Raw genomic sequence first — 19009 nt, 5'->3', positions numbered from 1 at the left:
TGTTTGGCTGTGGGGTTTGGTTGCCAAAAGCACTAGCTGAGTTTCTAAATCAAGTTTTAACTTTGTCAAATTTAAGTGTGACTCTCTTAAGGCTAAATATGTACTATCTACTCATACATAGTAGCAAACATTTTTAGCAATCAACATCTTGTATCAACTCATCATATTTCCACTTGTTACTTAATGTAGCAGCATGGATCAAGCAGTCTCATTAGCTGCGAGAAGCAGACGATTCAAATCGAGTTTTTATCCTTGCAAGGTAAACCTAAACACACGACATGCAGGGGCACTCCGTCCCCACACACATCAACCGTCCCCATCGATTCCCCGTCAGCAGAGAGGGGCTCATCGCCTTGGCATATAATGCCTCACTGACCCCGACTGCCGTCGTGCAGTGACCGCACTTGTACCCACCATAACCGGAATGGGAGACCTCGTCTCAGGTCGTGTGAGGAGGGCAATCTGCTGCCAAGTTCAATCAGGTACTAGGCTTACCGATTTACCATATTTCTCGGTATATGTTTAGTACGTTCAAACGCTTGACTCACGGTACCACACCTTAATCCTTATTCAAATTTTTATCCCGTGGACAACCAATCCCCATGGATTGTTGTCCACAACCAGCATCATTATGAGAAGAAAGTGGATACAACCAATTTCCTGACCTCGCGCGAGTGCTAGAAAAATCACTCGACTTCTACCGAGATCCTAATTAATAAAGCAGCTACCTTGACCTAGCATACTAGTATTCATCTCAACAGGATTCCTGAGATCATGCAACTAGGGTTTCAAACAACTCCTACACCTAAGTGCACGATCAATCCTACAATCATTAAGTATAGTAAAATAGCATAAATAACAGGTTATGCATAAACCGGGGCTTGCCTTCCAAAGCAGTGGCAGGCAGATTCTCTGGTGCAGGCTCTGGTGCTGGATCCGGGGCTACCTCCTGAGCAGCTCCTTGCTCCGACACGAGGACGTACTCTCCGTCGGCGAGGTTGCAATCTATCGAATTGCAATGGATATGTATGTTATGATTATGCAGGATTTAATACCATTATGCTAAGGGAAGAAAAACTAAGTTAGTTGGTAACTTAGGGTTTCTTGGTTATACGTGGCTTTTAGTGGTTTATGCTTATCATTCTAAGTTTAGGTTTTGTTAAGGATAAGCATAGTGGATTGGCATTTCCCTTATATATTTCAGTGGAAAATTTACAAAGGGTTTTAGGATGATACTAATTTTCATCATTCATTTTCCCTTTCTTTATTTTCTATTTATGAATTCTAGTGTAGGTTTGAACTACAACAGTGAATTAATTTTTTTTTCCAAAAAATTCTGTAAAAATTACAGTGGCTTGCCATTGGTCAATATAGCATGTTCTAGGAATTTGAGGTTCAAATTAAAAAGGCTATGCTTTAGACAAAAATAACCAAAGTTGTGTAAATGGGCCACTTTGTACTACAACTCTTAACTAGGCGTGAGTTTTGTCCTAAGGGTTATTTTTGTTGGCATGTAACAATAATAATAAGCTTCTGTGCCAAAAATCACAGAAAGTTAAGGGATGGTTATTTAGTTGTGATTTTCCAAAGTTTAATGCCAAAAAGGTACTTTCCACTACCTTGTTATTTGAAAAATGTCAAACATCAGATTTCATATTTTTCCTATGTTCTTCATAACAAAACATTAACTATCCCAAGGGTTGGGGTGTTTTCACCTTGGGGTTATTTTTGTAGGGTTTTTCTAAGTTTTTCTTGTTTTCTTAAAATAAAAGGTATCCTATTTATTTTATACTAAACCAGGGTATAATAAATTTTTCTAGTAAACTACACTGAATAAGTATACTAACAAAAATATGAGGGCTCCCTGGCTCTTTATTTAAATCACCTTTCCTATTTTCTTTAACCTTAAGCACAATGTGAAATAAATGGCAAACTTTACCTTAATAGGGTGTACAGAGGGATTTATCATTTTTAAATAGGTCAGTAGGTGGTCATGCACTTCTCCAAATTTTCTTAACCTCAGTTAAATAGTGCAACTATTTTTCTTCCTATTATTTAGCTTTTGGCCAAAACAATAATTAAATCAGAACCCTAAAGTTTTCTGTAGCACTTAGGGGTTTTATATTTTTCTTAAATAGTTTACATTATTTAAGATCTGGCAAAATTGGTTTTACTTGATTTGGGTGAATAAAACAGAAGATATGAATTATTCAAGTTCTGTTTAAATTTTAAATCAGATTTAATAAAAGGTTTCCTGGAAAACCACTTTGCACCGAAGTCCTCGGGTTATTTCCAAACTAACTCTCTCAGTTATACCCCCGCGCTACTATTCATCCGAGTCACTGACATTGCGCAAAACCCCCTAGCTTTCTCTTCTTCTCCCCCGCGGTCCCTCCCTAGGTTTAAACAGTACCCGCAAGAAAGAAAAGGGCGGCGCGGCTTACCGGCGGTGAGAGAGGTCCGGCGAGGGGCGGGGTTGGCTCCGGGAGGTCTTGGCGGTCACAACGATGTACGACTTGATGGCGGGGGTGGCCGGAATCGTCCGGTCCACGTGCGCAGGCGGGTGCTCTCGTCGGCGGCCGGTTCTCCGGCCAAACCACGACGATCTAGTTCAATCCAATGGCACGGTGAGCTTCACGGGGTGATGTAGAGGCTATGTGCACAAGGAATCGAAGAATGGAGCAGAGGATTACCCGGTCTACGCTCGCCGGCGGTCAGGTGGAGTCCGGCAACCGTGGACTGGCTTCTCCGGCGAAGCAAACTCCGATTCCTCACTCGGGGAGCTTCACCGAGGTGTGCACAGTCTTCTCCGAGGGTTAGACGGGGTTGGGAAGGGTTCTATTGGCCGGTCTACGGTGGCAGGGGGACCGGGCGACCGCGGGCACGCCGTGCACGGGCAAACGCCGGTGGTTTTGGGCTCCGGTGAGGTCGAGCGCGTGCAGAGGGATACGGTCAAGGTCCCTGGGGGCTTTATAGGCGCTGGCGTGGGCCATGGCGCCGGCTGGGCTTTGGCGTGACGCGGGGCACGCGGGGCGCGCGTCGGGCGTGCTCTGGCGAGCCCAGAGTGCGTCGAACACGTGGCCGTTGTTTTCTGCCCTTGTTCTTGCGCCTGCTGAGCAGCCAAACGTGCGAATCTCGCCCTATGGCTTGTGTAAGATTTCTTCCCTGCACCTAGGGCTACCTAGTTCATGTAAGTTCCAAGGGAAGATCGGGTCTGATTTAGAAGATATGGTGGTGCCAAGTCTTGTATGTCTGCACTGTTCAACCCGAGACAAAATAGGTGCCAACTCGTGTCAAACGGTCTTGGCTTGGGTTCAAACTCTTCCAGGGGGTTCCTTGGATAATCTGGCTCCTTTTTGCTATTTAGACCCTGAGGTTTCGGTGTCATTAGCTAGGTGAACACCCCTGATTTCTAGATTAGGGCTGATTTTGGACTTAGAGGGAATGGGGGTGATTCCATAGTGTTCTCCACTTGGGGCTGATTTAGGGGTCTTATAGGGGTCTTTTTGTAAAGTTCCTTTACTGTCTTTTGTAAACATTTTGGTACTCTTAAACTTTGGTTAAGGTTTAAATTATGAAATGTGCATTTGCTTGATCTTTCTCTCAACTAAAGGCTTTAAGAGAGGGGACCCAAGGTTCAATCCTACCTTGCCCAAGGTGATATTGCCTAAAAGCTTGGGTAATGTTTTGGTCCTTGGCATTTCTTAACTCACTCATGCTTCCAAGGTCTTAAGTGCTCCCTCTCCTCCAAGTCTTAACCACATGTGATAATAGGTATATGTGTCATTAGGAAGCCAGCCCCTTAGTAACACCTGGGGTGTTACAGAGTGTCAACAACGCTCAGACTAGATCAAATGGAAGGAAACAATTAACTCTGAATTATCCTCACTAGCAAAAAGAAAGGTATTCACCTCTGTGATACCTACACCTTCTAGAATCCATCCTGTTGGATTCAAATGGGTTTTCACCCGGAAATGGAATGAGAACAATGAGGTTGTGAGATATAAAGCGAGATTAGTTGCTCAAGGGTTTACCCAAAGACCAGGAATTGACTACAATGAGACATATTCTCCTGTTATGAATGGAATAACCTTCCGGTATTTAATTTCATTGGCAGTACAAAAACATCTACTTCTGCAGTTGATGGACGTCGTGACCGCATATCTTTATGGGTCACTAGATTCAGACATATACATGAAAGTTCCTGACGGAATACCTGTACCGAATAATGGCAAAAATCGTAACATGTTTTGTGTCAAACTCACCAAATCTCTATATGGCTTAAAACAGTCAGGGAGAATGTGGTACAACCGACTGAAGGAATTCCTTATGAATAAGGGTTATTCTAACAGTGATGATTGCCCATGTGTCTTTATAAAGAAATCTTCTACAGGTTTCTACATCATATCAGTATATGTGGATGACTTGAACATCATCGGCCATAAACGTGATATTGATGAGACACACAATCTTTTAAAGACAGAATTTGAGATGAAGAATTTGGGTAAAACCAAATTTTGCTTGGGTTTGTAACTTGAGCACCTTCCCACGGGCATTCGCATTCATCAGTCTGCTTATGCGTAGAAAGTATTGAGTAAATTCAATATGGATAAAGCATATCTGTCTAAGACTCCTATGATCATCCGTACCCTACAAAGGGATAATGATCCTTTTCGACCACGAAACGAAGGAGAAGAAATTTTGGGTCCTGAGTACCCATATCTTAGTGCAATTGGAGCACTTATGTATCTAGCAAACAATACAAGACCCGATATTGCTTTTGCTGTAAATTTACTTGCTAGATATAGTGCATCCCCTACCAAACGCCATTGGACTGGAATCAAAAATATTCTTCGATACCTCCATGGCACGACAGATCTCGGTCTATTCTATGGAAGAAACAAAGATCCTAGCCTCATAGGGTACATAGATGCTGGTTATCTTTCAGACCCCCACAATGGAAGGTCTCAAACTGGGTTTGTATTTCTGAATGGTGGAACTGCTATTTCTTGGAAGTCATCCAAGCAAACTCTAGTAACAACATCCACTAATCATTCATAGATTATTGCCTTGTATGAAGCCTCACGTGAATGTGTCTGGCTTCGAAGGGTGATTAATCACATTCAATCATCATGTGGGATTCATTCCATTGAACCACCCACCATTATCTATGAAGACATGGTGATTATATCAAGAGCAATGTTACCAAACATATCTCCCCCAAGTTATTCTATCCTCATCAACTTCAACAGAGTGGTGAGATTAAGGTCATGCAAACTAAGTCTTGTGACAACCTCGCAGACTTATTCACTAAGTCGCTACCTTATTCCACATTTCGGATATGTGTTAAGGGTATTGGTAAGCGTCGACTTAGAGATTTGCTTGCATCTGGGGGACTATCTCTTTGATTAACCTAATACTAGCATCACATTGTACTCTTTTCCTATATGAGTTTTACTATCATGTTTTCTCATGTTAGGTTTTTAATGAGGCAATGTCAACACAAGCATATGTCAGTCTCTTGATTTTTCCCATCAGGGTTTTTCGATAGAGACACCAAAGACATATCATATACTGTTGATTTTCTCCAAATTTTTCCCACTGGGTTTTTCTGGAGTGTTACACAGTATATATTGCAAACCACCTTTTTACCTACAGGTTTTAAGGAGGGATGTACATGATGGACAACTGCTTAAGGGGGAGTGTTAAGAAGTATAAGCAGTTCCCTAATTGCTCCAGTCGTCGGGTCAAGAAAAGGACGTTGTCCATATGTCACCTGTTCACGAACGGACGTGGCCCACGATCTCAACTTTTAACAGACATGTCTCCTCTATACGTCGGTGCCTTCAGGCATCTCCTTCATGTATAAATATCAGTTGCAATAAAGAATAAAGACAGGGGATTCGTCCACTATTCATTGTCACATACAGTTTCACTTTCTCACATTAACAATGACGTAGAAGTGTGGAACATCTTCTATAATGGTTAGAGATTCAGGCAGTCTTTAAGGTTATATATTATGCATCCCGAAGATCGTTTCCGTATTAACATATCAATAACAACACTATCTTTTACAGGGGAATAGAGATGATTTACCAGTAGCAATCATAACTCCAACAACTGCTGAGATGACAGTAGCACAAATGGCAAAGATAGCAACTGATACCGCTCCAATATAGGCCTCCACTAAGCAAGTAAAGAATCCTCTAGCAGCTGCCAGTGACATCAGGAATGGGACGATGGTATTAGCAATGGGCAACTGGCAGGAAGAAAATAAAGATTAGAAAAGCTAGGCAATGTTATAAGTGTGATTATCCCTACCCGCCAGATCCAAAAAAGGGTGAAATGAGGATATTTTATTGAATGAGAAATTGCAAGAATTCCTGAAATGGTTGCAATTCCAAAGATAAGGTGTCATGTAACAAGAGGTTATTGGATCAAAACATCACATAAAAATGAATGAAAATAGATCCAAATTGAGAAAACAAAATAGATTCAATGCGGCTTCCTGAATCATTGTCGTGCACGCCAAGCCCGTGCAAGTCTCAGATTTGTGGGGTCTCATGGGAGGCTCGTCTTGGAGGAGAAGGGGCTCATGGCAATGTCAGAGGCGAAGTCATCGACGAGGGCACACCGCTGTGAGTGGAGGTGGAGGTGGAGTCACAGGATCTCGATGCTGTGGCAATTGGGGGCGGGAAGCAGCGGCCGTGGATCTGAGCACTTGGGAGAGGCGAGCGATGTGGGGGAGCGCAGGCGGGCCGGCGTGGGTGGATCGTGAGCGGGGTGCCCAGAGCGCTGTTGCACGACGTCTCTCCGGGCGGGTGCTGGGGCAGCATCACACGGCGGGGGTGGTGGTGCTGGCGTGGGAGAGGCCTCGGGTGGTGCCTAGAGTCTATTGTGCGGATGGGGGTTGGGGAGCCGACAGAGGTGGATCTCGTGGATGTCCCGTGGTCCCATGAATCACGAGCGGAGCGAAGAGGATGGTGGTGTCTCTGCGGGGATGGGCGCGCGCTCGGAGGCAGGGACATGGTGCACGGTGTGGACGCCTACACACCGTGCTTATAGAGTAGTAGGGATTAAGGACTGGTGGTGGATCAAATCCACTTATCTTGAAAAGGATGGGGAAACAATGCATTTTGTGTTAAATATAGTAGAGAAATTGCTGCTTTAATATAGTAGAGATTTGGATGGACCTTCATAACAAAGGAGACTTGACGGGTGGCCTCATGCCTCTCAGCTAAAGACTGGATTAGTTGCGGCCAAACCAAACCAGCTAGACTTACTGTCTAATAAAGGACTTTTACTACTATTCTGTTTGAAAAATAAAAACTTAATATCCTAAAATTCAACCATTCAAATTTTCAACCAAAACATATCCTAGATGCCTATTTGAAAGGGAAATAGGGTCAAACCTTTTCCTAAATGATTTTGGTGGTTGAAATGCCCAACACAAATAATTGGACTAACTAGTTTGCTCTAGTTAATAATTTCACAGGTGCATAAGTTCATCTACAACTATTCTAAATTGACTATCCGGAATACCGTAGATTATTCTGGACAGGAAAAGCTTTTTGGAAAAACAGACTAAGCGTGGACCGTCCGGGCCCTTGCGGCGGACCATCCGCGACACCAAGGTGACCCTCGGACAGGAACACTGCATAAAAGCAAGTCTACACTATGGACCGTCCGATGGAAAAGCAAGCACCGTCCGAGACCAAGCACGGACCGTCCGGCCTCAGGCGCGAACCGTCCGGTCGGCGCAAACCGAAAAGCCCGTAGGTGACAAGTTGAGCAAAAAGAATTATAGAGCTGGCGCGGACCGTCCGGGACCAAGGGCGGACCGTCCGCATGGTGTCACCGAGGCAGATAGCCGTTGATCTAGCTGTTGATCTGTCAGAAGTATCCGTTGAAGATGTCAGAATCGACCGTTGGAGGGTCGCGGATCGTCCGGGCCCTAGCCTCGGACCGTCCGCCAGTGCAATTTCTGGCAGATGCGCCCCAACGACTATATATGTGGTTGGTGGCTATAAATACCACCCCAACCGGCCACTTCAAGGCGTGGGAGCCCAAGCAACATTCCAAGTCATATAGTTGACATATCCAAGCCCTCCCAACCACCTCTATTCATTGATCAATCCTATACACAAGATTTAGACCACTACAACCAACACAAGTGCCACAAAAGAGAGATCAAGCAAAAGAGAGCTACTCGTGTGAGTTTAGCACTAGTGCCTTGTGAGATTCACTGAGAGAAACTGTGTGCTACATCTTGTGATCATTTATGCGTGGGGTATTGACTCCCATTGAACTTCCTCCAAAGTTTTGGAGGCTTGTAAAGCTAGCAAGAGACACCTAAGAGTGTGGTGATCCTTGCAGGATCTTAAGTGATCCTTGAGAAGAAGAAGAGCTCGCCGGTCTTGGTGATCGGTGGAGAGAGGGAAAGGGTTGAAAGAGACCCGTCCTTAGTGAACTCCTCAACGGGGACTAGGCCTTCGAGGGCTGAACCTCGGTAAAACAAATCACCCGTGTCTCTTGTGTTTATTGTTTGTGATTTGTTTGTTCTCTCCCCTTCTAAGTTCTCTTGCGCTACTCTTTGCTAATATTATTTTGTGTTGCTTCAAGTTAAATTCACATTTAGAGAAGCAACTCCTTGCAAGAAAGAACTTGTGTTTCTCCTCTTCTTATCTAAGCCCTCTTGCATTATTCCCCACTAACATTTCTTGTAGTATTGCTATTGATTAAATTCTGCACTCTTTGAAAACAATACTCGTTGCAAGCAAAGGACTTAGTTTTATACTCCGATAATTGTGAATCTTGTTCTAACCACTAATCAAGGGATCTATTTTGGATTTAGAATTATAATTTTTCAGGTTTCGCCTATCCACCCCCCCTTTAGGCGACTTTCAATTGGTATCGGAGCTAGGCACTTCATATTGAGTCTAACAACTCGAAGTGATGGCTCGAAGATCCCAAAAGAACAAGACGATAACTCCGAAGGAGAACAAGGAGGTAACTCTTGAGATATTACTTTTCGATTGTTCTAATTATGATTCATGGTCTACTAGGGTGATAAATGCTTTTAGAACCGTAGATCCACAATTAGAACAAATTATAGACAAGAGTATCATACCCTCTAGTTATGATAGGAGAAATGCTTCCGAGGAAGATCAAAGATGTATACGCTTAAACTATCTAGCTTATAACATCTTAAGTAATTCTCTTAGCAAAGAAGATTATCGTGCCTTCATAATGAGTTATAATGAATCTGTTCATGATGCGCATGATATTTGGACTAGAATTAAAAATAAATTTGATGAGTCCAAACATGATAGTTCATTTTGTGCTTCTACTTCCTTTAGTTCTTGTGAAACTAACCCTTTGAAGGAAGAAGAAGAAAGTGAACGTTGGAGACCAAACGATGAATCCACCTCTCCAAAAGGTTTGTCTTCCCATTTCGATTCCCACATATGTTGTGTGGCTAATGAAAATGATAGTGGAAGCACAAATGAGGATGAGGAGGATGAAAGAAGCTACATGCGACTCTACGCTCAACTAAGCCAAGAAGATAAGGCGGTCATGCTCAGACTTCTAAAAAGAGTGAGAGAGCAAAGAAATGCTCATCAAATGCTAGAAGATATTCTCTCCATAAAAATGCTAAGCTTTGATGAGTTGACTAAAGAACATGAGGAGCTAAAGTGCTCTCATGTTAATTTGGTCCAAAGGTGTGAATCTATTACAATTGAGCAAGATAATTCTTTATTTTGTATCACTCAATTAGTAAATAGGAATGCCTTGCTTAAGGACTAAGTAGAAAAGCTAAAAGTTGAAAATCTAGCTTTTCAAGAAAAATATGATATGCTTCTATGTTCTCATGAAAATCTTATGGATGATCATATCATGTTAAACATTGCTCATGAGGTTGAGATAGAAAACTTAAAATCCCAACAACCTCACTCATGCACATGTATTCAAATTGAAACTACATTACCATATGCTAATGCTTGTTGTTCGTCAACAAGCAAATCCTCCTTTGAGCTAGAATTTCTAGGAATGAAAGATGATACATGTCAAGAGCTCAAAGAAGAAAATGAGAGGCTAAAGATGAGCTTGACACAACTAAAAAGGAAGTGCACTGCTCAACCTTCTCAAGATAACCGTGATCACATGGTGAAGAAGCTTGAGACGGGATCAACCGTGGCATGCACTAAATCCCTTGAAGAAAATGTCAAGGACTTGAGGATTACCAAGAGGAAGAAACAAAAGGAGAAAATCAATACCTCTGCCAAAAGCCTCAACCATGCCTCCATGCAAGGTAACATCCAAGGTAATAATCAAGCCGCACTTCACACTAAGAGAAATAAGAAGTGTAGTGAATGCTTTAAAAAGGGACACTCAATTAGGTCATGTCCCTATATTAAAAATGGCTTGATTATTAGCAAGGATGATAAACTTTGTTTTAAATGCTCAAAGAAGGGACACTTAGTTAAGTCTTGTCCCCATTTGAAACAAAAAGGCATAGTGTTAGAAAAGAAAATATTAACTAACCATGTAGCAAGCAAGAAACAAGGAAAGAAGAAATCTTCAAGACTTGAAGATCGCCTTTGCTACATATGCCGAAAGAAGGGACATCAATGCAAGGATTGTCCCATTGGTAACTATCCCACTTCTAGCTTGCCAATTAATTCACATGTAACTAGGCAACCCAAAATTGCAACTTGTGCTAGAAAGGTAATGAGTTTACCAAATGCTAACACAAAGGACATTTGGGTTCCTAGATCTTTGTTGACTAACCTTGATGGACCCATCAAGCGATGGGTACCAAAATAGGCTTGACAAGCTTTGCAGGAGAAGGAGATGATATGAGGCTTTGAGGTGCTTAAGAGAGTCAAGTCAATTCTTATTAACTCAAGCTATCAATCTTCAATGATCTATATACTCAAGATTGACCCAAAGTTGTTTTGAATTATTATATCTAAAACTCATATCATCTTGGGGAAGATATTGATGTTGTAGGAGATAAAGAATTATCTTATGCGGAATAATCAAGGCCTACAACATGGAGGAAAGCCAAAGGATGGTAACACTTATGTCTTTAAGTGCAAGTATCTTCAATTATCATTTATCTTGTGTCTTGTGTAGTCACATAGAAAAGAGAAGCACTTAAGAATGTCGTTAAATTATGTTACCATTCTTTGGAAGAAATTCCTCTCATATGGTAGATTGCATATTTATCATTTCTATATTATGGCAATCTACATGCTTTAAATTGTTACCTTATGGCATGATCTACATTAATTATCCTATTGTTGCCATGTTCTAGACATAGATAGAGATATTCCAAGTTCTTAGAAGTATAAAGTGTCATATAAGGAATTCAAATCCTTAGGACACTTATAAAGGGAATCTCTCTTTATATCTAGAATCGTGAGACTAATATTTTTTGTCTAAATAACCTGAGTAGTCTCTCATGTAGAGAATAAGTTTCTCTATGAAAATGCGTAATCTAACATGAAAAGAAAAGTCTATCCAATGATTTATGTTGTTTTGTCACTTGCTTAAATTGGATATGATTCTTCTACATTCATCGCTCTCCATGTTATGAATTAGATTTATTCCCATAATCTTAAAGAATTGATTATGCTTGTTTTATAAGTTAAAACTGAGCATACATCATGGAATAATCTAGTTCATATTATAAAGTTTTTGTGCTTTAGTAATCCACTTTTCATTCCTTGTCAAAAATGATTACAAAAAGGGAAACTAGTGCTTGTGTTACTAATGACATATCTCTTGAGCTTACTTATGAAAATATAGAAGAGAATAAGTGCAAGCCACAAGCCTCAAGGGTTACTCTTCACCCAAAGGAAGAAAGGTAAAAGCAAAGGTATGGGAACTCATCTTCTTAATCAAATATAGTTCCCATCAATGATTATTTACTCTAAATTATCATATTCTACCTATGTGAAGAATAGATTCTTTATTGGACTTAAATAAACTAGATGTGCATTCGATCTCATTTTCATAAATGCACTTGTCCATTAGAATCTAATTCATGACTTTGCTATATCAGTTCTCATATTGATATGCTTTTAAGTTATGATAATAAATTCAATATGAAGAAGTAAAATTCCTATGATTGATCAAAATGTTTAAGAGGTGCACATTCCTCTTTTCTAATGATGTGTACTAATGTTGAGGATTTTACATCATGTCTGTGTGACTTGTGGATGATGAATTGTTTATATTTCTCATATAAAGAAATCATCCTTCATCATATACTCCCTTGTGCTATTAACATCTTTCTTGAGTATTTTTAATAAGTTTGGAAGGAAAAAGAGGAAACTACTAAGGGAGGACACTCAAATGAAAGAGGAAGACATCAAGAACAACAACACCTACTTGGACAGTAAAATCTTCAAAAAAATCAATGGTGTGGGTGTAAGTATTCTAAATCATTTTCATTATGAGTGTTGGCGTTTCGACCCCGGGGGGTCCCTGGACCGACGAGTAAATTGTCGCCGCGTGCCCCAGCCCAGATGGGTCGGCGTGAGACGGAGCGCGAAGGGGGGAAAACCAGAGGGAGACAGGCGTAAAAGGGGAAACCTGCGGCCTTTGTGTTTGTCCCGCGCCCAGGTCGGGTGCGCTTGCAGTAGGGGGTTACAAGCGTCCGCGTGGGAGGGAGCAAGAGGCCTGCACGCGCCGTCCCGTCCTCCCCGCGTGGCCAACCCTCTCTAAGAGGGCCCTGGACCTTCCTTTTATAGGCGTAAGGAGAGGGTCCAGGTGTACAATGGGAGATGTAGCAGTGTGCTAACGTGTCTAGCAGAGAGGAGCTAGTGCCCTAAGTACATGCCGTCGTGGCAGCCAGAGGGGTTTTGGCACCCTGTTCATGAGATGTCGTGGCCGTCGGAGGAGCGCTGGAGCCTAGTGGAAGGACAGCTGTCGGAGCTGTCGAGTCCTTGCTGACGTCTCCTTGCTTCCGTAAGGGGGCTGAGAGCCGCCGTCGTCATGGAGCACGCGGGGCGCCATCATTATTTGTTTTACCGGGGCGAGCCAGATGGGACGCCGGTCTTGTTCCCCGTAGCCAGAGCTAGCTAGGGGTAGGGTAATGATGGCCCCTCCTGTGACGTGGTCGATCCGAGCCCTGGGTCGGGCGAGGTGGAGGCTCCTCCGAGGTCGAGGTCGAGCCTGTCTTCCGAGGTCGAGGTCGAGTCCGAGCCCCTGGGTCGGGCGAGGCGGAGACCGTCGGCTGAGGCCAGGGCCGAGTCCGAGCCCTGGGGTCGGGCGAGGCGGAATTCATCGTCTTCCGGGGCCGAGGCCGAGTCCGAGCCCTAGGGTCGGGTGAGGCGGAGTTCGTCGTCTTCCGGGGCCGAGGCCGAGTTCGAGCCCTGGGGTCGGGCGAGGCGGAGCTTCCTATGGCGCCCGAGGCTGGACTTGGCTGCTGTCAGCCTCACTCTGTCGAGTGGCACAGCAGTCGGAGCGACGCAGGCAGCGCTGTCCTCTTGTCAGGCCGGTCAGTGGAGCGGCGAAGTGACTGCGGTCACTTCGGCTCTGTCGACTGAAGGGCGCACGTCAGGATGAGGTGTCAGGCCATCCTTGCATTAAATGCTCCTGCGATACGGTCGGTCGGCGTGGCGATTTGGCCAAGGTTGCTTCTTGGCGAAGGCTGGGCCTCGGGCGAGCCGAAGGTGTGTTCGTTGCTTGAGGGGGCCCTTTGGCGAGACGTAAATACTCCGGGGTCGGCTGCCCTTGCCCGAGGCTGGGCTCGGGCGAGGCGAGATTGTGTCCCTTGAGTGGACCGAGCCTTGACTTAATCGCACCCATCAGGCCTTTGCAGCTTTGTGCTGATGGGGATTACCAGCTGAGATTAGGAGTCTTGGGGGTACCCCTAATTATGGTCCCCGATAGTAGCCCCTGAGCCTCGAAGGGAGTGTTAATACTCGCTTGGAGGCCTTTGTCGCACTTTTTTGCAAGGGGACCGGCCTTTCTCGGTTGCGTTTTGTTCCGGTGGGTGCGCGCGAGTGCACCCACCGGGTGTAGCCCCCGAGGCCTCGGAGGAGTGGTTTGACTCCTTCGAGGTCTTAATGCGTTTCGTGATGCTTCGGCCGGTCTGGTTGTTCCCTCATGCGAGCTGGCCGTAGCCCGGGTGCTCAGTCGAGTTCCAAGTTCTCGGGATGGTATGTTGATGCTGTCAACGGTTTGGCCAGAGCCGGGTTTGCGAGAGCAGCCCCCGAGCCTCCGCACAGAGCGAGAGGACGGTCAAGGACAGACTCGACTTTTTTTACATACGCCCCTGCGTCGCCTTTCCGCAAGGAGGAGGGGGGGGAAGCGCCATGTTGCCCTTGGAGGGCGCCGAACATGGTGTCTCTAGTGAGCTGCTAACGGGTAATCCGAGTGGACGCTCGTGCCCCATTTGTTAGGGGTCGGCTAGTGGCCCGGAGGCGCGCTCCAAAAGTACCTGCGGGTGATTTGCCGGACCCGGTCACCTTTTGACGGGGTCCGAGGGCTCAATGCCTCCCTCTGATGGGATTCCGTTACAAAATCGTTCCCGTTGGTCTCGAAAATGTCCTAGGGTACCTCGGGAGCGTAGCTCGAGCCTTGGTTATGTATCGAACGTACCCAAGGTCATCCCTCGCTCTGCGTCTGAGGCGGCTGTTGAACCCTTCGAGGGCCACCCTACGAACCCCTGATCAGTAGTGGGCGCGGAGCCCGAGTGGCCTGAGGCGGCCGTTGAACCCTTCCGAGGGGCCGGCCTTCGAACCTCTGACCAGTAGTGGGCGCGGAGCCCGAGCGCTCTGAGGCGGCTGTTGAACCCCTCCGAGGGGCCAGCCTTCGAACCTCTGATCAGTAGGGGGGCTCGGGGCCCGTTTCCTTCGCGGAGAAGGATCCCTTTCGGGGTATCCCCTTTCCCGGTCCCTGTTGTAAGAGAGAGAAAGAGGAATAGGAAAAGGATACGAAATCGAATGATGTGGCACACCTTTTTTGACACGGTCATTATGGCGGGAGCGAAGCGTCGCCTGCTTCTCCTGCCAAAGGTGCCGCCTGTCCTGCCGCAGAGTTAATGCGATGGGACGAGTGGTTCGTGGGGCAGCCGTTGTGCGTGCGCGAGCCGTTCGAGGAACGGAACACGGGCGCGCCGTCTTCACGCCGTGGGAGAGGGTTCTCTCGCTGTCCCAGGAGGGGACGCGAGCTTGGCTGACGACTTGACCGCTGCTTCCGCCCGCCTGCCACCGCCATTACTACCGGCCCATTTCTGGTCGTATCGACCGTTGCGCCTTCTCCCGCGGCTGACTGACCCGTGACCGATGTGTCTGGTTGGCACTGTTGGGTCCTGCGCAGGGTTGCCTCGAGCCGCGGTACTGGTTCCGCAGTCGAGGAGGCACGGTAGTGGCGCGAGTGGCGGTGCAGTTTCTTGCACGTAGCAACCGGCGAACTGGTTGCATGACGTGTGGGCCTGGGCCTCCATGCTGGACGCGTCGAAGTCGAAAGGGTGCGCCCCCTTGGTGCGGTCGCATGCCGCCTGCATGGCGGTCCGCCCTTTCACCCGCTGGTCTGGGCGAAAGTGGAGGAATGCTCGTAACCGCTGGGCAGTTGCGCGCACCGCGCGCGGCGGTTTGGCTTCTTCCGCCCCTAGCCAGCTTGCATGACGCGTGGGACCCGGCCCCCGTGTCATAGGGGGAGGACCTTGGAGCGTGTTGGAGAAGACTCAGCCCGCGATGGCTGAGGACGCAAGTGGGGAGAGTTGCCTTTAAAAGGAGGTGACCCCCTTGAAAGGCAACCATGTCCTTGCGCTCCCCTCATGCGTCGCGTCTTTCCACCTTCCGAGCCCCCGGATGGGGAACACTCGCAGTTCTTCCGCCTTGTCATTGGAGGAACACAACTTCGCGGAAGTTGGAACCTTTCAGCCATCGTTCGGCTTCAAGGACTTTCATCAGCCAGCCCGGCCGCATCCCCTCGCCGGTGGTCACCCAAGACGGTGACCACCAGCCCTGGGTGGGGAGAAGCAAGCCGGGCTGCGGCCTCTGCCCCTCCCTCAGCTTCAAGGATGTTCATCATCAGTGCTGGGAGGAGAGTGCGCCGAGTTGGGGTCGGTCTCCGCGCGGGCAGCGGCCCGCTCCTTCCCTCAGCGATCGGGGGGAAGGGCGTTCGCCGTTCGTGGCGCTGGCAGCTGCCGCGTGTCCGGCTCTCCGGTCCGAGCGGCTTCGGCACTACTTCTGGTGCCACCTTCCGCCGCGGCAGCCGGAAGAGGTTTCTCCGCCGACGAGATAGTCGGTGCCACCCGCGGACTGACCTCCAACTCTACGGCCTTCTGCTCGTCCTCACCCCTCGAGTGGGGACGTGGGCGAGGGCCTTATGGCAGCAGCATCCGCCCTGAGGTCATCGCTGCTGCTGTTCGGCCGCTCGGAGCAGAAGTCGTCGTCGCTGCTGCTGGAGCGGGCGGCGGCGAGCCATCCGTCGGCCTTCTGTTGCTCCGCAGGCCCTCCAATCGTGGGGGGTTGTTCGTACCTGCGGAGGTGGAACCGTAGTTCCGTTTGTAATGGCACCTTGAGTGCCGGTGTCTGTTCATTGTGGCTGTCGGGGCCTGAACATGTATGTATTTTTGGCACGGAGCCGTGTTTTTTCCTCATTTCGAGCACTAGGACTCGCCTGTCGGCTAACTGAACCGCTTAACCAAGTGTGAGTTGCCTTGTGCGAAGGTGACGAGTGAGGTATCCGTATCCCGGAGGCATGGGAGTCCCTCGGCTCGGTCGGCCTTGCCGCCCGAGGCTTCTCTTGCTTAGTTAAAGGAACCCTCGGCCGCTCTTCGATGAGCCGAAGCCGGAGGCAGCGGTGTCAGCATGGACAGAGGCAGAGTTGGCTCGAAAAGAAGACTTCGTCGGCCGGAGCCTGGCCGGGCCATCCACTGGCGGGACCGATGCCGGAGTCGAGTTGCCGAGGCCATGAGCCGGGCTGATGTCCTCGGGGGACAGCTGGCTGAGGCTTCGGGGTGGCCGGCCGAGCTGTCTGCTCGGGCCGGATTCTTGGAGAAGACCCTGGCAGCGATGGCCCGGGCGTGGTGCTGATGTCGTCCTTCGGAGTGGAGATCCTCCGACCGCGTTGCCGTCCGAGGCTCGGTCGGACTTTGCCGAAGGTGTAGTTGACGCCGAGGGTGCTGCTGCTCCCCCTCCGTCAAGGTCCGAGCCTGCAGGATCGGTTTATCTTGTAGTGTGCGTATGTTTTCTGCGGCCGCCGAGGCCCAAACATACTGTCGTCGTGTTGTAAAGCTGCGTTTCTTTTCCTCTTGTTTCGAGTATCTGGACTTATTTGTCGGTAACAGAATTGTTTGTCCGAGCGAGAGTTACTTTTCACGGAAGGTGATGAGTGAGGTATCCATATCCCGGAGGCATAGGAGTCCCTCGGCTCGGTCGGCCTTGCCGCTTACGTGTACTCTTAATCGTCCATAGGATTCTTCTATCGATATAGTCGAGAAGGCCCGAAAAATCGTTTCGGTAGAAGAGTTTTTGAGCGTGAAGACTTGTTCGGTCCGCGGAATCACTTATCCGAGCGTGAGTTACTTATCGCAGAAGGTGATGAGTGAGGTATCCGTATCCCGGAGGCGTAGGAGTCCCTCGGCTCGGTCAGCCTTGGCTGCTTACGTGTACTCCATCATTTTCAGGATCCCACTTTCGAAGTAGTCGAAAAGCACGAAAGACGTTCTGGCAGAAAAGATCTTTTCCGAGGAAAATTTTGACGCGGAGGGGGTTCCCCCCTTCTAGCCCCCGAGGGAGGGTCGGGCTTTGCCGAGGCAAGGCTGACCCTTCCTTGATGGTTAGACTTTGTGTGTGAACGAGGTGTACGAACGACTTGAAAGCATCTTAAGGGTAGAAGCGACGTAGATGTCGGATGTTCCAGGCGTTGCTGTAGACCTCGCCTTGACTGTTGGCCAGCTTGTACGCCCCGGGCTTCAGAACCTTGGCAATGACGAACGACCCTTCCCAGGGAGGCGTGAGCTTGTGCCGCCCTCGGGCGTCTTGTCGCAGCCGAAGCACCAAGTTGCCCACCTGGAGGTCTCGGGACCGAACCCCTCGGGCGTGGTAGCGTCGCAGGGACTGCTGATACCGCGCCGAGTGTAGTAAGGCCATGTCCCGAGCCTCTTCCAGCTGGTCCAGTGCGTCTTCTCGGTTAGCTCGATTGCTTTGGTCATCATAGGCCCTCGTCCTCGGGGAACCGTATTCTAAGTCTGTGGGCAAGATGGCCTCGGCCCCATAGACTAGAAAGAACGGTGTGAAGCCCGTGGCTCGGCTCGGCGTTGTCCTCAGGCTCCAGACCACCAAGGGGAGCTCCTTCATCCATCGCTTGTCGAAATTGTTGAGGTCGTTGTAGATCCGCGGCTTGAGTCCTTGCAGGATCATGCCGTTGGCGCTCTCTACTTGCCCATTCGTCATGGGGTGAGCCACGGCGGCCCAGTCCACCCGGATGTGGTGATCCTCGCAGAAGTCCAGGAACTTTCTGCCGGTGAACTGGGTGCCATTGTCGGTGATGATGGAGTTCGGGACCCCAAAGCGATGGATGATGTTGGTGAAGAACGCCACCGCCTGTTCGGATCTGATGCTGTTTAGGGGTCGGACCTCGATCCACTTGGAGAATTTGTCGATGGCGACCAGCAGGTGCGTGTAGCCCCCGGGTGCCTTCTGCAAGGGGCCGACGAGGTCCAGACCCCACACAGCAAACGGCCAGGTGATGGGTATGGTCTGCAGAGCCTGAGCGGGCAGGTGGGTCTGCCTTGCGTAGAATTGACACCCCTGTCAGGTGCGGACAATTCTAGTGGCATCGGCCACCGCGGTCGGCCAGTAGAAACCTTGTCGGAAGGCATTTCCAACAAGGGCTCGGGACGCTGCGTGATGACCGCAAGCCCTCGAGTGTATTTCTTGTAAGAGCTCCTGGCCTTCGGTGATGGATATGCATCGCTGGAGGATGCCTGAGGGGCTGCAGTGGTAGAGCTCCTTCCCGTCCCCCAGCAAGACGAACGACT

Source organism: Zea mays, chromosome 6, assembly GCF_902167145.1.
Source record: "Zea mays cultivar B73 chromosome 6, Zm-B73-REFERENCE-NAM-5.0, whole genome shotgun sequence".
In the NCBI taxonomy this organism is placed as follows: domain Eukaryota; kingdom Viridiplantae; phylum Streptophyta; class Magnoliopsida; order Poales; family Poaceae; genus Zea; species Zea mays.
This window is presented reverse-complemented; position numbering follows the sequence as displayed.